The 11,553-nt window shown below is 45.6% G+C and overlaps 1 non-coding gene and 1 pseudogene across 1 annotated transcript; both read left to right on the forward strand.

The window, feature by feature from the left end:
- Positions 1-6,111: 6,111 nt before the first annotated feature.
- Positions 6,112-8,185, forward strand: LOC101329371 (RNA transcription, translation and transport factor protein pseudogene; annotated as a pseudogene).
- On the forward strand, positions 6,598-6,704 carry LOC117310030 (U6 spliceosomal RNA). Its single transcript, XR_004524295.1, has one exon. It is a non-coding gene; the product is annotated as a U6 spliceosomal RNA (small nuclear RNA).
- Positions 8,186-11,553: the final 3,368 nt, after the last annotated feature.

Consider the following 11,553-nt stretch of genomic DNA (forward strand, 5'->3'; position numbering starts at 1 on the left):
CTTTGTATTTTGTTGCTCAAGGAGAGGTGTGTCAGGTGCAAGCATTGCAGCACAGCAGCAAAAGTATCCCAGGTCCCAGCAAAGGGTCCCAGGTCCCAGCCTGTCTCAGTACCACAAATTTGGCGGCTTAAATAACAGAAATGTATTCTCTCACAGTTCTGGAAGCTAGAAGTCTAAAATCATGGTGTCAGCAGGGCTGAGCTCCCTCGGAGACTCTGGGTAGAGTCCTCCTTCCTTCGCCCTAGCGTCTGGTGGGGCCATCAATCCTTGTGTTCCTTGGCTTGCAGCTCTATCTCTCCAATTTCTGCCTCTGTGTTCTCCCTGTGGGTCTTTGTCTCTTCACATCGTATTCTATAGACACCAGTTGTATTGGATTAAGGATCTACCCTGCTTCAGCATGATCTCATCTTAACTAATTGCATATGCAACGACCTTATTTCCAAATAAGGTCCCATTCTGAGGTTCTGGGGACTAGGAGTTTTGTGGGGGGTTTTTTGCGGTACGCAGGCCTCTCACTGCTGTGGCCTCTCCCGTTGCGGAGCACAGGCTCCGGACGTGCAGGCTCAGCGGCCATGGCTCACGGGCCCAGCCGCTCCGCAGCATGTGGGATCTTCCCGGACCGGGGCACGAACCCATGTCCCCTGCATCGGCAGGCGGACTCTCAACCGCTGCGCCACCAGGGAAGCCCAGGACTAGGAGTTTAACACAGCTTTTAGGGGGACACAATTCAACTTGTAATAGGGAGAGATTTAAACATTGAATCAATAAAACTAATAAATTTATTAGGTATTGGGGGAGGGGCAAATAAAGGTTAGAAGTCAAGGGTTGCATGTTGATTTCTGAGTAGATGGTGGTCAAGGGAACCAAGTAGGGAACACAGGAAGGGAAGTGGATTTCAGGGAGAAAGTGATGAGTTTCATTTTGGATGTGTATCAATTTAAAAATGTGTTCCCCAGCAAAAAAACAAAAACCCAAGGCTATGGGGGTTTCCTTTTCCCATATAACAAGACCAGAGGTACGCAGTCCAGAGCTGGTACAGTTGTACCCCATTGCCATCAGGAAGCCATGCTCCTTCTGTCTTTCCAGTTGCCAACATTACCATGTAGGGCTTCACCCTCCCGCCTGTGTGTCCTGGTCACCTACAGGCTATTCCAACTCCAGCAGCTACATTCCAGACAAGCAGAAGACGAAGGAGGTGAAAACACGAGGAAACTGTTAGAAAAGCAAAAACATCCCAGAAACCCTAAGTCTGTGTGTCATCTGGCCACCTCTGCCTGCAACGGAGACTGAAGCAGACAGTACTTTCGCTGGCACATTGTCACCCTGAACAAAATCAGGGCTCTGTTAAAAAGAGATAAAGAGAGAGTAGATTTGAGGTAGAAAACCAGCAGTTTCTGCCACAGTCCACCCCTTTGGCTAGCCAACATTCAAACACATCCTTCTTCCCATAAATAAAAAGCACTTACCCCTCCCCAAGAAATACAGCTGCAAAGTTCCATCTCGTCACCGACTCCAGTGAGAAGTCCAGGATCCTTAGAGGCTTAGAGTCAAGATGTGGCTTCCCTTGAGCAAGGATCCATAAGCTTAAAGCTGAAAGACTAGTTTCTCTCCCCAACAGTAGTGAGTTATAAATACAGTCACAGATGTAGATATAGATATAAATAGAGATAGGTATAACTTAAGTGATCACTTATACAAGTGATTGATGATTGATCACATTTTAAAACCTCTTTGGGAAGAGGGGAGCATGGCAAACACCCAGCTGCCACTGGTCCATGGTGCTCATACAATCCCACTGGACAGGAACAGTGAGCATTCACTGTCCTGGCAGTGGAACTCCTTGGTTAGCTCCTTAGCAGCCCTCGTTCTGGCCTCTGGAAGGATTTTCCTTGTTTGCTATTCGGTACTGAAACCAGAAAGCAGTTTTCAGATGGCGCTTGAACCCAGTCAAAACTCAGATTGGGACTTGAACCCATGATCCCTGACTTAGGAGGGAACTTGAACCCACTGTCTTTTTTTTTTTTTTTAAATACATTTATTTATTTACTTATCTTTGGCTGCGTTGGGTCTTGGTTGCCGTGCACCGGCTTTCTCTAGTTGCGCGAGCGGAAGCTACTCTTTGCTGTGGTGCGCGGGCTTCTCATTGCGGTGGCTTCTCTTTGTTGCAGAGCACGGGTTCTAGGCGTGTGGGCTCCAGTAGCTGTGTCACGTGGGCTCAGTAGTTGTGGCGCACGGGCTTAGTTGCTCCACGGCACGTGGGATCTTCCCGAACCAGGGCTCGAACCCGTGTCCCCTGAATTGGCAGGCGGATTCTTAACCACTGCGCCACCAGGGAAGTCCCCCCACTGTCTTTTACTTGAAACCACTCACCTGGTGTCTGGACTTACTGAAGCTCAGGTTCTTTGTCTCAGAGCAGAAAGAATTCAGCAGCAGGCAAAGAGTAAGTTTATTAGCACGAGACGCTTGTGAGAGATACAAGCGGGCAGGCGAGAAGGCTCTACCCCGGGGACTGAGAGGACTTTATTTTTATAAGCAAAAGAAAAGTGGGGAGGGGGAGAAGACCACCTTCTTCCTCATTTGGGTGTAGATATCAAGGCTTATGTCATTAGTTCCTCCTTAAACCCTACATGTTCTAACCGGGACTGTCATGGCGCCATTTAAATCATATGTATATTAGTGGAAGGGTGGTAACATATACTAAAATCTGGTAATTCATCTCAGGTTTCAGTATAATGTCTCCTTTCACTTAGTTTTTTTCCCCTTTCACCTCTATTCCTATGTTGGCTACAGGCAGAAATGCTACTCTTCAAGGACCATTAACTTCCTGACTTCATGTAACAAGATTCAGACCCCATATCTATTGTCCTGTGTTTCAGGTTTGTGGCTTGAGTGTGCCTGGCGCTTGAATGTGCCTGGTCTTCCTTCGAGGTAGCATAGATTGTTACTAGGTTACTGGATTCTTTTCTTGAGTGGTAATTAGCCTACAACAGTCTCCCAAACTCCCTTAAATTTCCCTCTCTGTCTTTAGTCCCCTAAGTGGAATTTTTTGTTAAAATACATTTATTTATCCTACTCTATCCCTATCCCTGCGACTGCACCTGATTCGGGCACTGGGAAGAATACCCTTCCTGGAGGCTGTCAAGCTTCAGCAGACACTGCTGCTCACATAGATCAGGTCCCATCGATGCCTTAGGGGTTTCACAGGCTGTACTGAACAGCCTGGGGGATTCTTTGATAATCCAAACCTTCAAGATCTTAGCAGGCTTCCTCTATTTGTTTCAGTTCTATGAATAACCCTCATCAAAAGATCTTGCCCAGCTCTTTTCCAGAGCTGAAAATTGGCAGAATATGCCAACCCCAAATATGCTACTTTGCCATAAGGATTATTTTGAGCTAAAGACATTTGAAAAGCAGCAGGTACAGGAAGGACACTCTGACCACCTGTGCCCACCCCCTACCCACTGCACTTTTCTTCCTGAAAGCAGGAGATAAATAACTCCCTAGTGCAAGATGCCAGGAGGAAAGACACATTCTTACCGCCAGAGATGGGGGGTGGAAGCAGGAGAAATCTATACGAACAGACCTTTTTAAAACAACTCATCCTACCTAGGTCTCCCCATATGTTTTACTTTTCCACAGTTGCTGCTCTTCGTTCAACTAAGTTTATAAACTTAGATGGGGGTGTCAAGGGGGGGAGGTCAAGGGGGGGGGTCTTCATTTTCCTATGGGAAATGTCCACACAAAAATCCATGTGCTTTTCTCCTATTAATCTTAGTCAATTTAATTCTCAGGCCCAGCCAGAGACCCTGTGAGAATAGAGATACAGTCCTGCCTCCCCTACAGATTTAAGTCTGAAGACCTGATTTTTTACCTCTGTATTCTGCCAACCTACTTCTCACTTAAAGGTCTTTGTCTTGAGACAATCCAAAATGAAAGATGGGGGAGGGCTGGAGTGGGGGAGGAAATGCCCGATGCCCTCTTTGCTGGTAGACCTACTCCCTTGAACTGGCACATACTCCTTAATGGAAAAGGGGCAGGAAATCAGTACACAGCAACCTTCTAAATGTTTTCTACCATTTCCTCTAGCCCTGATTGGCTTGGCTCTGTCCCAACATGTAGCAAAAAACAGTTTGATCGAATGCCACTGCATAACAAAGCTCACCACCTTTCCAGGCTGCAGCCGTGGGGACCTCATTAACTACCATTCTCCTCCACTCAGTCAATCCCACAGATTAGGGCCTGTGACTTCCAGAAACCACCTTAAAATACGAAAGTCTACATGCATCAGGGTTCTTAATTGTAAGCAACAGAAGCTGATCCTGGCTGATTACAGAGAAAATAAATGTATTTAAAACAATCTCAACAGCCCACAGAATCTGTGTGAAACTGAAGAAACTGGCTCAAGATTAAGCTTCCAAGAAATGGATTGAAAACCGAAAACCTGGCCTGATGAAGAAGCTGCTGCTTCTGCTACTGCAGTTGCCGCCATGATGTGCTGATGCCGCCGTCTGCATTTCGACCAGAATCTCCATTTGATTACAACCACCGCTACACCGGTAATGCTACCACCTGTGCATCAAGAGCTCAGCTCAACTGGAAAATGCTGTGTCCCTGAAAGCAATTCACCTCTGCCACTGCCAGGAAAATGGTTTCCACGCCAAGCCTCCTTCCTCAAATTGTGCCATTCTGAATCAAAGTTTCATATGGGCGAGTCCCATTGGTGGAGAATAGCTCACAGGCCTAAGCCTGACCACAAAAGAGACTGGGAAACACCTTTCTGAGGAAAAGGGACTGATGAGGCTGGAAACTCCCCCAAACAGAGCAAAAAGTACTGAGAATCCAGAAAACATAGCTATGTGGGGCATTCAAGTGGAGCAATCTGGTAGATGATGACTACGCATATCTGTAGTTTGGGAGAGCTACCTGGGCTTGGGAGCATAGAGGTGGTATTACGGTTTGAACTGTGTCTCACCAAAATTTATATGTTGATATCCTCCTCTCCATTACCTCAGAATGTGCCTTTACTTGGAGATAAGGTCTTTCCAGAGGTAATCAAGGTAAAAAGAGATCATGAGAATTGGCCCTAATCCAACATGACTGGTGTCCCTCTAAAACGGGGAAATTCCGACACAGAGAGAATGCCATGTAAAGATAAAGGCAGCAAGCCAAGGAACATCAAAGATTGCCAGCAAACCATTAGAAGCTGGGAGAGACGGAGGGAACAGGTTTTGTCCTCACAGGCCTCAGAAGGAACCAACACCACCACACCCTGATCTAGGACTTCCAGACAGCAGTGAGCGGTCCCAAAGAGAGATATTAGTTCCCTGCCCAGGAATTGAACCTGGGTAGCCTGGATAAAAACCAGGAATCTTAACCAGTAGACCACCAGGGGCTAGAGGCTGGAAGTAAAGTGGCCCTGGCTCTTGCCGGGTTTGAAAGCAAGAATGTTTCAAGGAGGCAGAAACTGTACAAAGGAGTACAAAGTTTATTATTGCAGACACAGCACAAGAAGTGGGAGAGCACACAGAGAAAGTGTTTGACTGAAGCAAGGCTGAAATACACATGCAGAGAGAAAGGGTGTGGGCATCCTTCCTAATGAGGAGCACAGTAAAGAGGTGATTTAAATCACTTGTACAGGGCAGTCCTTCTGGGTCTTTGTTTACCTTTGGCCAATTATCTTGTTTCTTTTTTCACACCTGACTGGGCCTAGGATCCTCCCCAGCATGTGTGCTCAACTTTTCGCTAAGACGGATCCCACAGCAGAGGCCTGTGACGGTATGTCCACCCTTATTATGGGGTGGCGCCCCCTCCTTTTTGACCCCCAAGGAGTCTTTCTGCTCCTCTGCAGTCGGGGAAGTTTCCCTGACCTCAGCAGTGGTCATCTTCCTTCTTTATTCCAGCAGAGCTCAGCTTCTGCCGCTAGCTTTGTCCTTGGAGTGTCTGGGGGAAAACAAAGCTTCAGTTTTAGTGCACTTGACAAACACGAGCTCTCCAGCCCAGGAGCCCATCTACCTCCTACCTCAGAAGGGCAAGGAAAGGGAGCGAGGGCTAATACCTGGGGACATATTAAAGGGAAGGCATCTCTTCCTCCATGAGAAGAGGAAAAGCCAGATGCAGGTGAGATGAGGATTCCTGGGCAATGACCTATTTGAGGAAGCATTCTCAGGAATGACCTGAAGGGGAGCGGGAAAAGAAAGCAGGAAGGGAAGGGGGCCGAGCACGAATGCCATGACAGCAAAGTGCCATGAAGGGCACCCAGACTTGGGTGCATCCCCCCGGGGAGCTCTCACAGCTCAGTCATCCCAGTCATCGGGCAAGTTTGCGGGGGTATTTATACTCCCGATTCAGGCAGCCTGAGGGCAGTCCTCAGACAAGAGACACAGGTGCTGGCTGTGGGGAGTGAAGGCACATGGGGGTGCTGGTGTGCCCCCAGACAGTGAAGGAATCCAAGGGGACATGGGCAGAGCTCGGGCAGCCTCTGCTATACAGTTGTGGGGTGGCAGGACAAGAGAGTGACACATGAAAAATTCTATATCCCCTTCTATTCTATAGGGAAGACATTTGAGGAGAATGAAGAAGGTTTAAAGTATGAAAGAGGTGCTCGCTTCAGCAGCACATATACTAAAATTGGAACGATACAGAGAAGATTAGCATGGCCCCTGCGCAAGGATGACACTCAAATTCATGAAGCGTTCCATATTTTTGGGGAAGCAGATTCGTGAAGCATTCCATATTTGGGGGAAGCAGCCGTATAGCACAGGGAGATCAGCTCGGTGCTTAGTGACCACCTAGAGGGGTGGGATAGGGAGGGTGGGATAGGATGGTGGGAGGGAGACGCAAGAGGGAGGAGATATGGGGATATATGTACATGTATAGCTGATTCCCTTTGTTATAAAGCAGAAACTAACACACCCTTGTAAAGCAATTATACTCCAATAAAGATGTTAAAAATAAATAAATAAAAAATTAAGTATGAAAGAGAAAGCTGATCAGGAAGGTACAGAAAGATTGCCAGGCAACAGTGAAGTCCCAGTTGAGAGCGAGACCAGGACCTTGTTATGACACAAACACCAACAGTATCCAGGTATAACAGGACCGTGGGGCAAAAGAGGAGTGATTGGCAAAGACGTGGTAAAGGCATTCGGTCTTTCCCGGGCAGGAAAGGAACTTAGAACCTTAGAACTGAATAGAAAGGGAGACAACGGAGAGGCCAGGGGCTTGGCAGTTTTAACAAATTTGAAGAACAGGTATTGTGGGAGCAATTGGGTTAAAAAAATGTGGAAGAATGAGAGGGTGTGGTCCCAGATTTAAGAAACGATGATGCAAGGTCCAGGCTGTGGCCATTATGGTGGGTACCTAAGGTGGAACAGAGGGAAAGGTCACTGGAGCTGAGGAGGTCAAAGAACCAACAGGCTGCTCTCACCACGTTGCTGGTGCCTGAGTCACCCACTCCTCTTCCCCTCTCCTCTCCTGGCTGAAGCCTGGGGGACCACAGCCAGAAGCTGGGACCACCGCAATCCTGCCAACTACAGTGCAAAGATGAAACAGAATTTAGAAACAATTGTTTGAGATTAAAGACAGAAATAATTTAAGAAACGTTCACAGCAGTGACTGACCCAAGTTCTTTGAAAGGTATCTCAGCGCCATGAACTGGTTTTTCAAGATCGCCAAGTAGCAATTGGCTGGCTTCTTGATTTAGCTGTTGACTATGGAGGTAATGCTGAAAAATACAAAGACTTGGGACCTGATGGTGCAAAACATGCAGACAGTGCAACTAAAAATGCAGAGCCATCGATCAGTTTGGATGTAAATAATCCTGCTAGGAAGGCTGGGGTAAAGGCTTTGCTAACCTCCTTTGGGTTCAGCGTCACAGTGATTACCTGGTAACAAGGTAACAAGGTAAAAAAAGGCAATTCTCATTATGGTCCAGGACCTCCTGAACAGGATGTAGCTGCTGGAGGAAATCGAACAAAAGAAGGCTTGCCTGTTGGCTTTAGACAAGCATATTCTTGGTTTGGACACAGGAAATGCAGTTCTCCATGAAGCTACTCAAATTCTGTTGCATATAGAAGAGCTCAGAGAGCTGCAGACAAAAGTGAATGCAGCCAGAGTGGCTGTTCGGGCGATTCTTGCTGATCCAAAGACAGACCACAGGCTGGGAAAAGTTGGAGGACCAACCTTATAGGATTTCAGCTTCTCACCTGCTTAGTACAATTGGGAACCATGTACGCTCTGGCGTATGTTTGGAAATCAAATGTCACATTTTCAAAGGAGAAACCCCAGAAAATGGATGATGGTCTAGAGATTTACCATCATTGCTTTTTCTTTAATAAAGTTCTAGGAAGTGGGGAAAAGAAAAGAGAACTAGCAGGATGGGTGTGGAACGTATCATGTACATGGACACCGAAAACTCACAGGAAGCCTCAGAGCCAGGCGCTGACTAGAGCAATGCTAACGGTAATACTCATCACTGACACATACTGAGTGCTTCCACCTGCTTTATCTCATGTCATCCTCCTTCTCTTCCTTCAGGTCTTAGCTTAAATGGCACCTCATTCCCTAACCCCCTTCCCATCATGGTTCTCCTTCATTCTGTCTCAAACTCTTCATAGAACATATATCAATTTATAATTATTTTCTTCTGTTCACTTTTTTTTTTTTTTTTTTTTTTTTTGCGGTACGCGGGCCTCTCACTGCTGTGGCCTCTCCTGTTGCGGAGCACAGGCTCTGGACGCGCAGGCCCAGCGGCCATGGCTCACAGGCCCAGCCGCTCCGCGGCATGTGGGATCTTCCCGGACCGGGGCACGAACCCGTGTCCCCTGCATCGGCAGGCGGACTCTCAACCGCTGTGCCACCAGGAAAGCCCCAAAGCCCACATTCTTAATGATAACACCTCCAAAAAATTTTCAGTGACTGAGAGGAGATGAAGGAAGTGGGGAGAGAGCAGGGCAGAGATGGGTGTACTGCCCTGCTCCCAGGTTATACGGTAGTTGTAGGACCAAGGACCTTCATACTAGAAATAGTTCAGAAGTAGCCCTGGGAAGGAAGGAGGGCTGCTAACCTACCTTCTGACCCCAGGTGTTCGAGATGTGGGCAATGCATAGTATCCTTTTGAGAGAGCTGCAGAGAAATCTCTCGGAGGAGCTCTGGGTTTCTATTAGCCAAGAGGTAGAGGGAAATTTCCATGAAGAGCTCACACTCCTTGGTAGGGTTTGCTTAGCATAGGATGAGGCTCCAGGGGGTGCAGTGGGAGGCTTTAGGGGAGCAAAGCAGTAGGAAAAGGCAACACAGAGCAGAATGCAGACGAGGGTGTGAAAGAAGATATATAATGGGGAGGCTTATATTTCGAGCATTAAACCAAGGATCAGAGGGCTGTGGGGAAGGTCAGATTCAGCTGGCCACATATTTGCAAAGAATCATCCTTACCAGTCTTCTGATGGGCAGGAGAAATTCAGAGCATTCTGGAAGAAGTCAGTCTTGTCCTAAGTTGGTTGGGTTTTGAAGACAGTCTCATCTCACTCTCATCTCACTGACCCATGAGAGTTCTATTTAGTCCCCAGGACTCTATCAGCAGTTGAACACAGCAGAGGGAGTGGACATGATTCAGGTCTCCAGGAATGTGTCAGGGATGGCCTGTACTGATTTGCTTCAAACAGAATCAGACAGCACAACAGGGTAAGCCTGCAAGTTCCTGGGCAAAAACCGTTTACTCAGCTCTGTAACTCCAGAATGTAACAGATGCCCACCTCACGTACCAGAAAGAGGCTTGCTAAATGCTTGTTGATTGAATGATGGTGGGTTTATACGCTTTGTGATGGAATTCAGCACAGCCATCTAGTAATACGGAGTATTATAGAGACATTTAAGTTCAAGATTAGATTTGAGTAAAGATTGAATCAGTAGGGCTCCCCCGCAAAATCCTTGAAATATAGCAAAATGGAGACTATTTTTTTGTGTGGAGTGAAAAAGCCTAACATAAGATTTTCCATCTTAACCATTTTTAAGTGTACGGTTCAGTCGTATTAAGTATATTCACATTGTTGTGAAACAGATCTCCAGAACTTTTTCAGCTTGTAAATCTGAAGCTCTATACTCATTAAACAACCCCCCTTTTCCCCCCGCTCACCTGCCCCTGGTACCCACCATTCCACTTTCTGTCTCTATGAATTGGACTACTTTACATATCTCATGTAAGTGGAATCATACAGTATTTACCTTTTTGTGATTGGCTTATTTTGTGCAGCATAACATTCTCAAGTTTCATCCATGTTGTAGCGTGTGACAGGATTTCTTTTCTTTTTAAGGCTAAATAATATTCCATTGTATGCATATACTATATTTTGTTTATTCATCTGTTGATAGACATTTGGGTTGCTCCTACCTCTTGGCAGTTGTGAATAATGCTACTCTATATGTGGTTGAACAAATAACTCTTTGAGACCCTCCTTTCAATTCTCTAGGATATATATTCAGAAATAGAATTGCTGGATCACATGGTAGTATTATTCTTAGTTCTTTGAGGATCTTCCATACTGTTTTCCATAGTGGTCGCACCATTGCACAATCTTGACAACAGTACACAAGGGTTCCCATTTTACCACATCCTCACCAACCCTTCTTATTTTTTTTTTTTTATAGCCTTTCTAATGGGTGTGAGGTGATATGTCATTGTGGTTTTGATTTACGTTTCTCTGATGATTAGTGATGTTGAGCATCTTTTCACATGCTTGTTGGCCACTTGTATTCATCTTTGGAGAAATGTTTATTCAAGTCTTTTGTCTATTTTTTGGTTGGGGTATTTGGGGGTTTTGTTTGTTTGTTTATTTTAGGAATTCTTTATTTATTCTAGATATTAACCCCTTATCAGACATATGATTTGCAAATAATTTCTCCCATTCCATAGGTTGCCTTTTCTCTCTGTTGATTGTGTCCTTTCATGCACAAAAGTTTTTAAGTTTGATGTGGTCAAAATGTAGAAGATTTTTTAACCACAATGAAGTAGCTAAGAGATCATGGACTAATACTCCTAATGTTGGCAAGAAAATCTTGCTTACATGATTAGGAAGATATTCAAGGTAAACTGACATTTGCACTAAAACATCTCTTTATTTGAAGTGTTGGCTTTGGAACTGAGCCTGCAATTACTCTAGGCTGTATTCCTCAAGGGGCTCAGTGCAACACTGGACCTGCTTAATACAATAAAACTGATGTTATAAAACTTGGTGCGATAAGACGACAACAACAAAAACTAAAAAAACTAAAAAATAAAATGAAATGATCACTAAGGAAAGGTATTAAGCAAAACCAGTAATATTAGTGGTTTAAAAGTTGCCACCTGGATTATGCAGCCATTACTTTTTTTTTTTTTGGCTGTACCACGCAGCATGCAGGATCTTAGCTCCCCCACTGGGGATCAAATCATTGCCACCTGCAGCGGAAGCGTGGAGTCTTAACCACTGGACCGCCAGGGAAGTCCCACAAATGTTAATAAAACCCTTAAAGGACGTGATAGAATGCTTTGAAAGTAATATTAAGAAAAAAAAGTTAGATATA

The sequence above is a fragment of the Tursiops truncatus genome, chromosome 1 (assembly GCF_011762595.2).
Source record: "Tursiops truncatus isolate mTurTru1 chromosome 1, mTurTru1.mat.Y, whole genome shotgun sequence".
Taxonomy (NCBI): Eukaryota; Metazoa; Chordata; class Mammalia; order Artiodactyla; family Delphinidae; genus Tursiops; species Tursiops truncatus.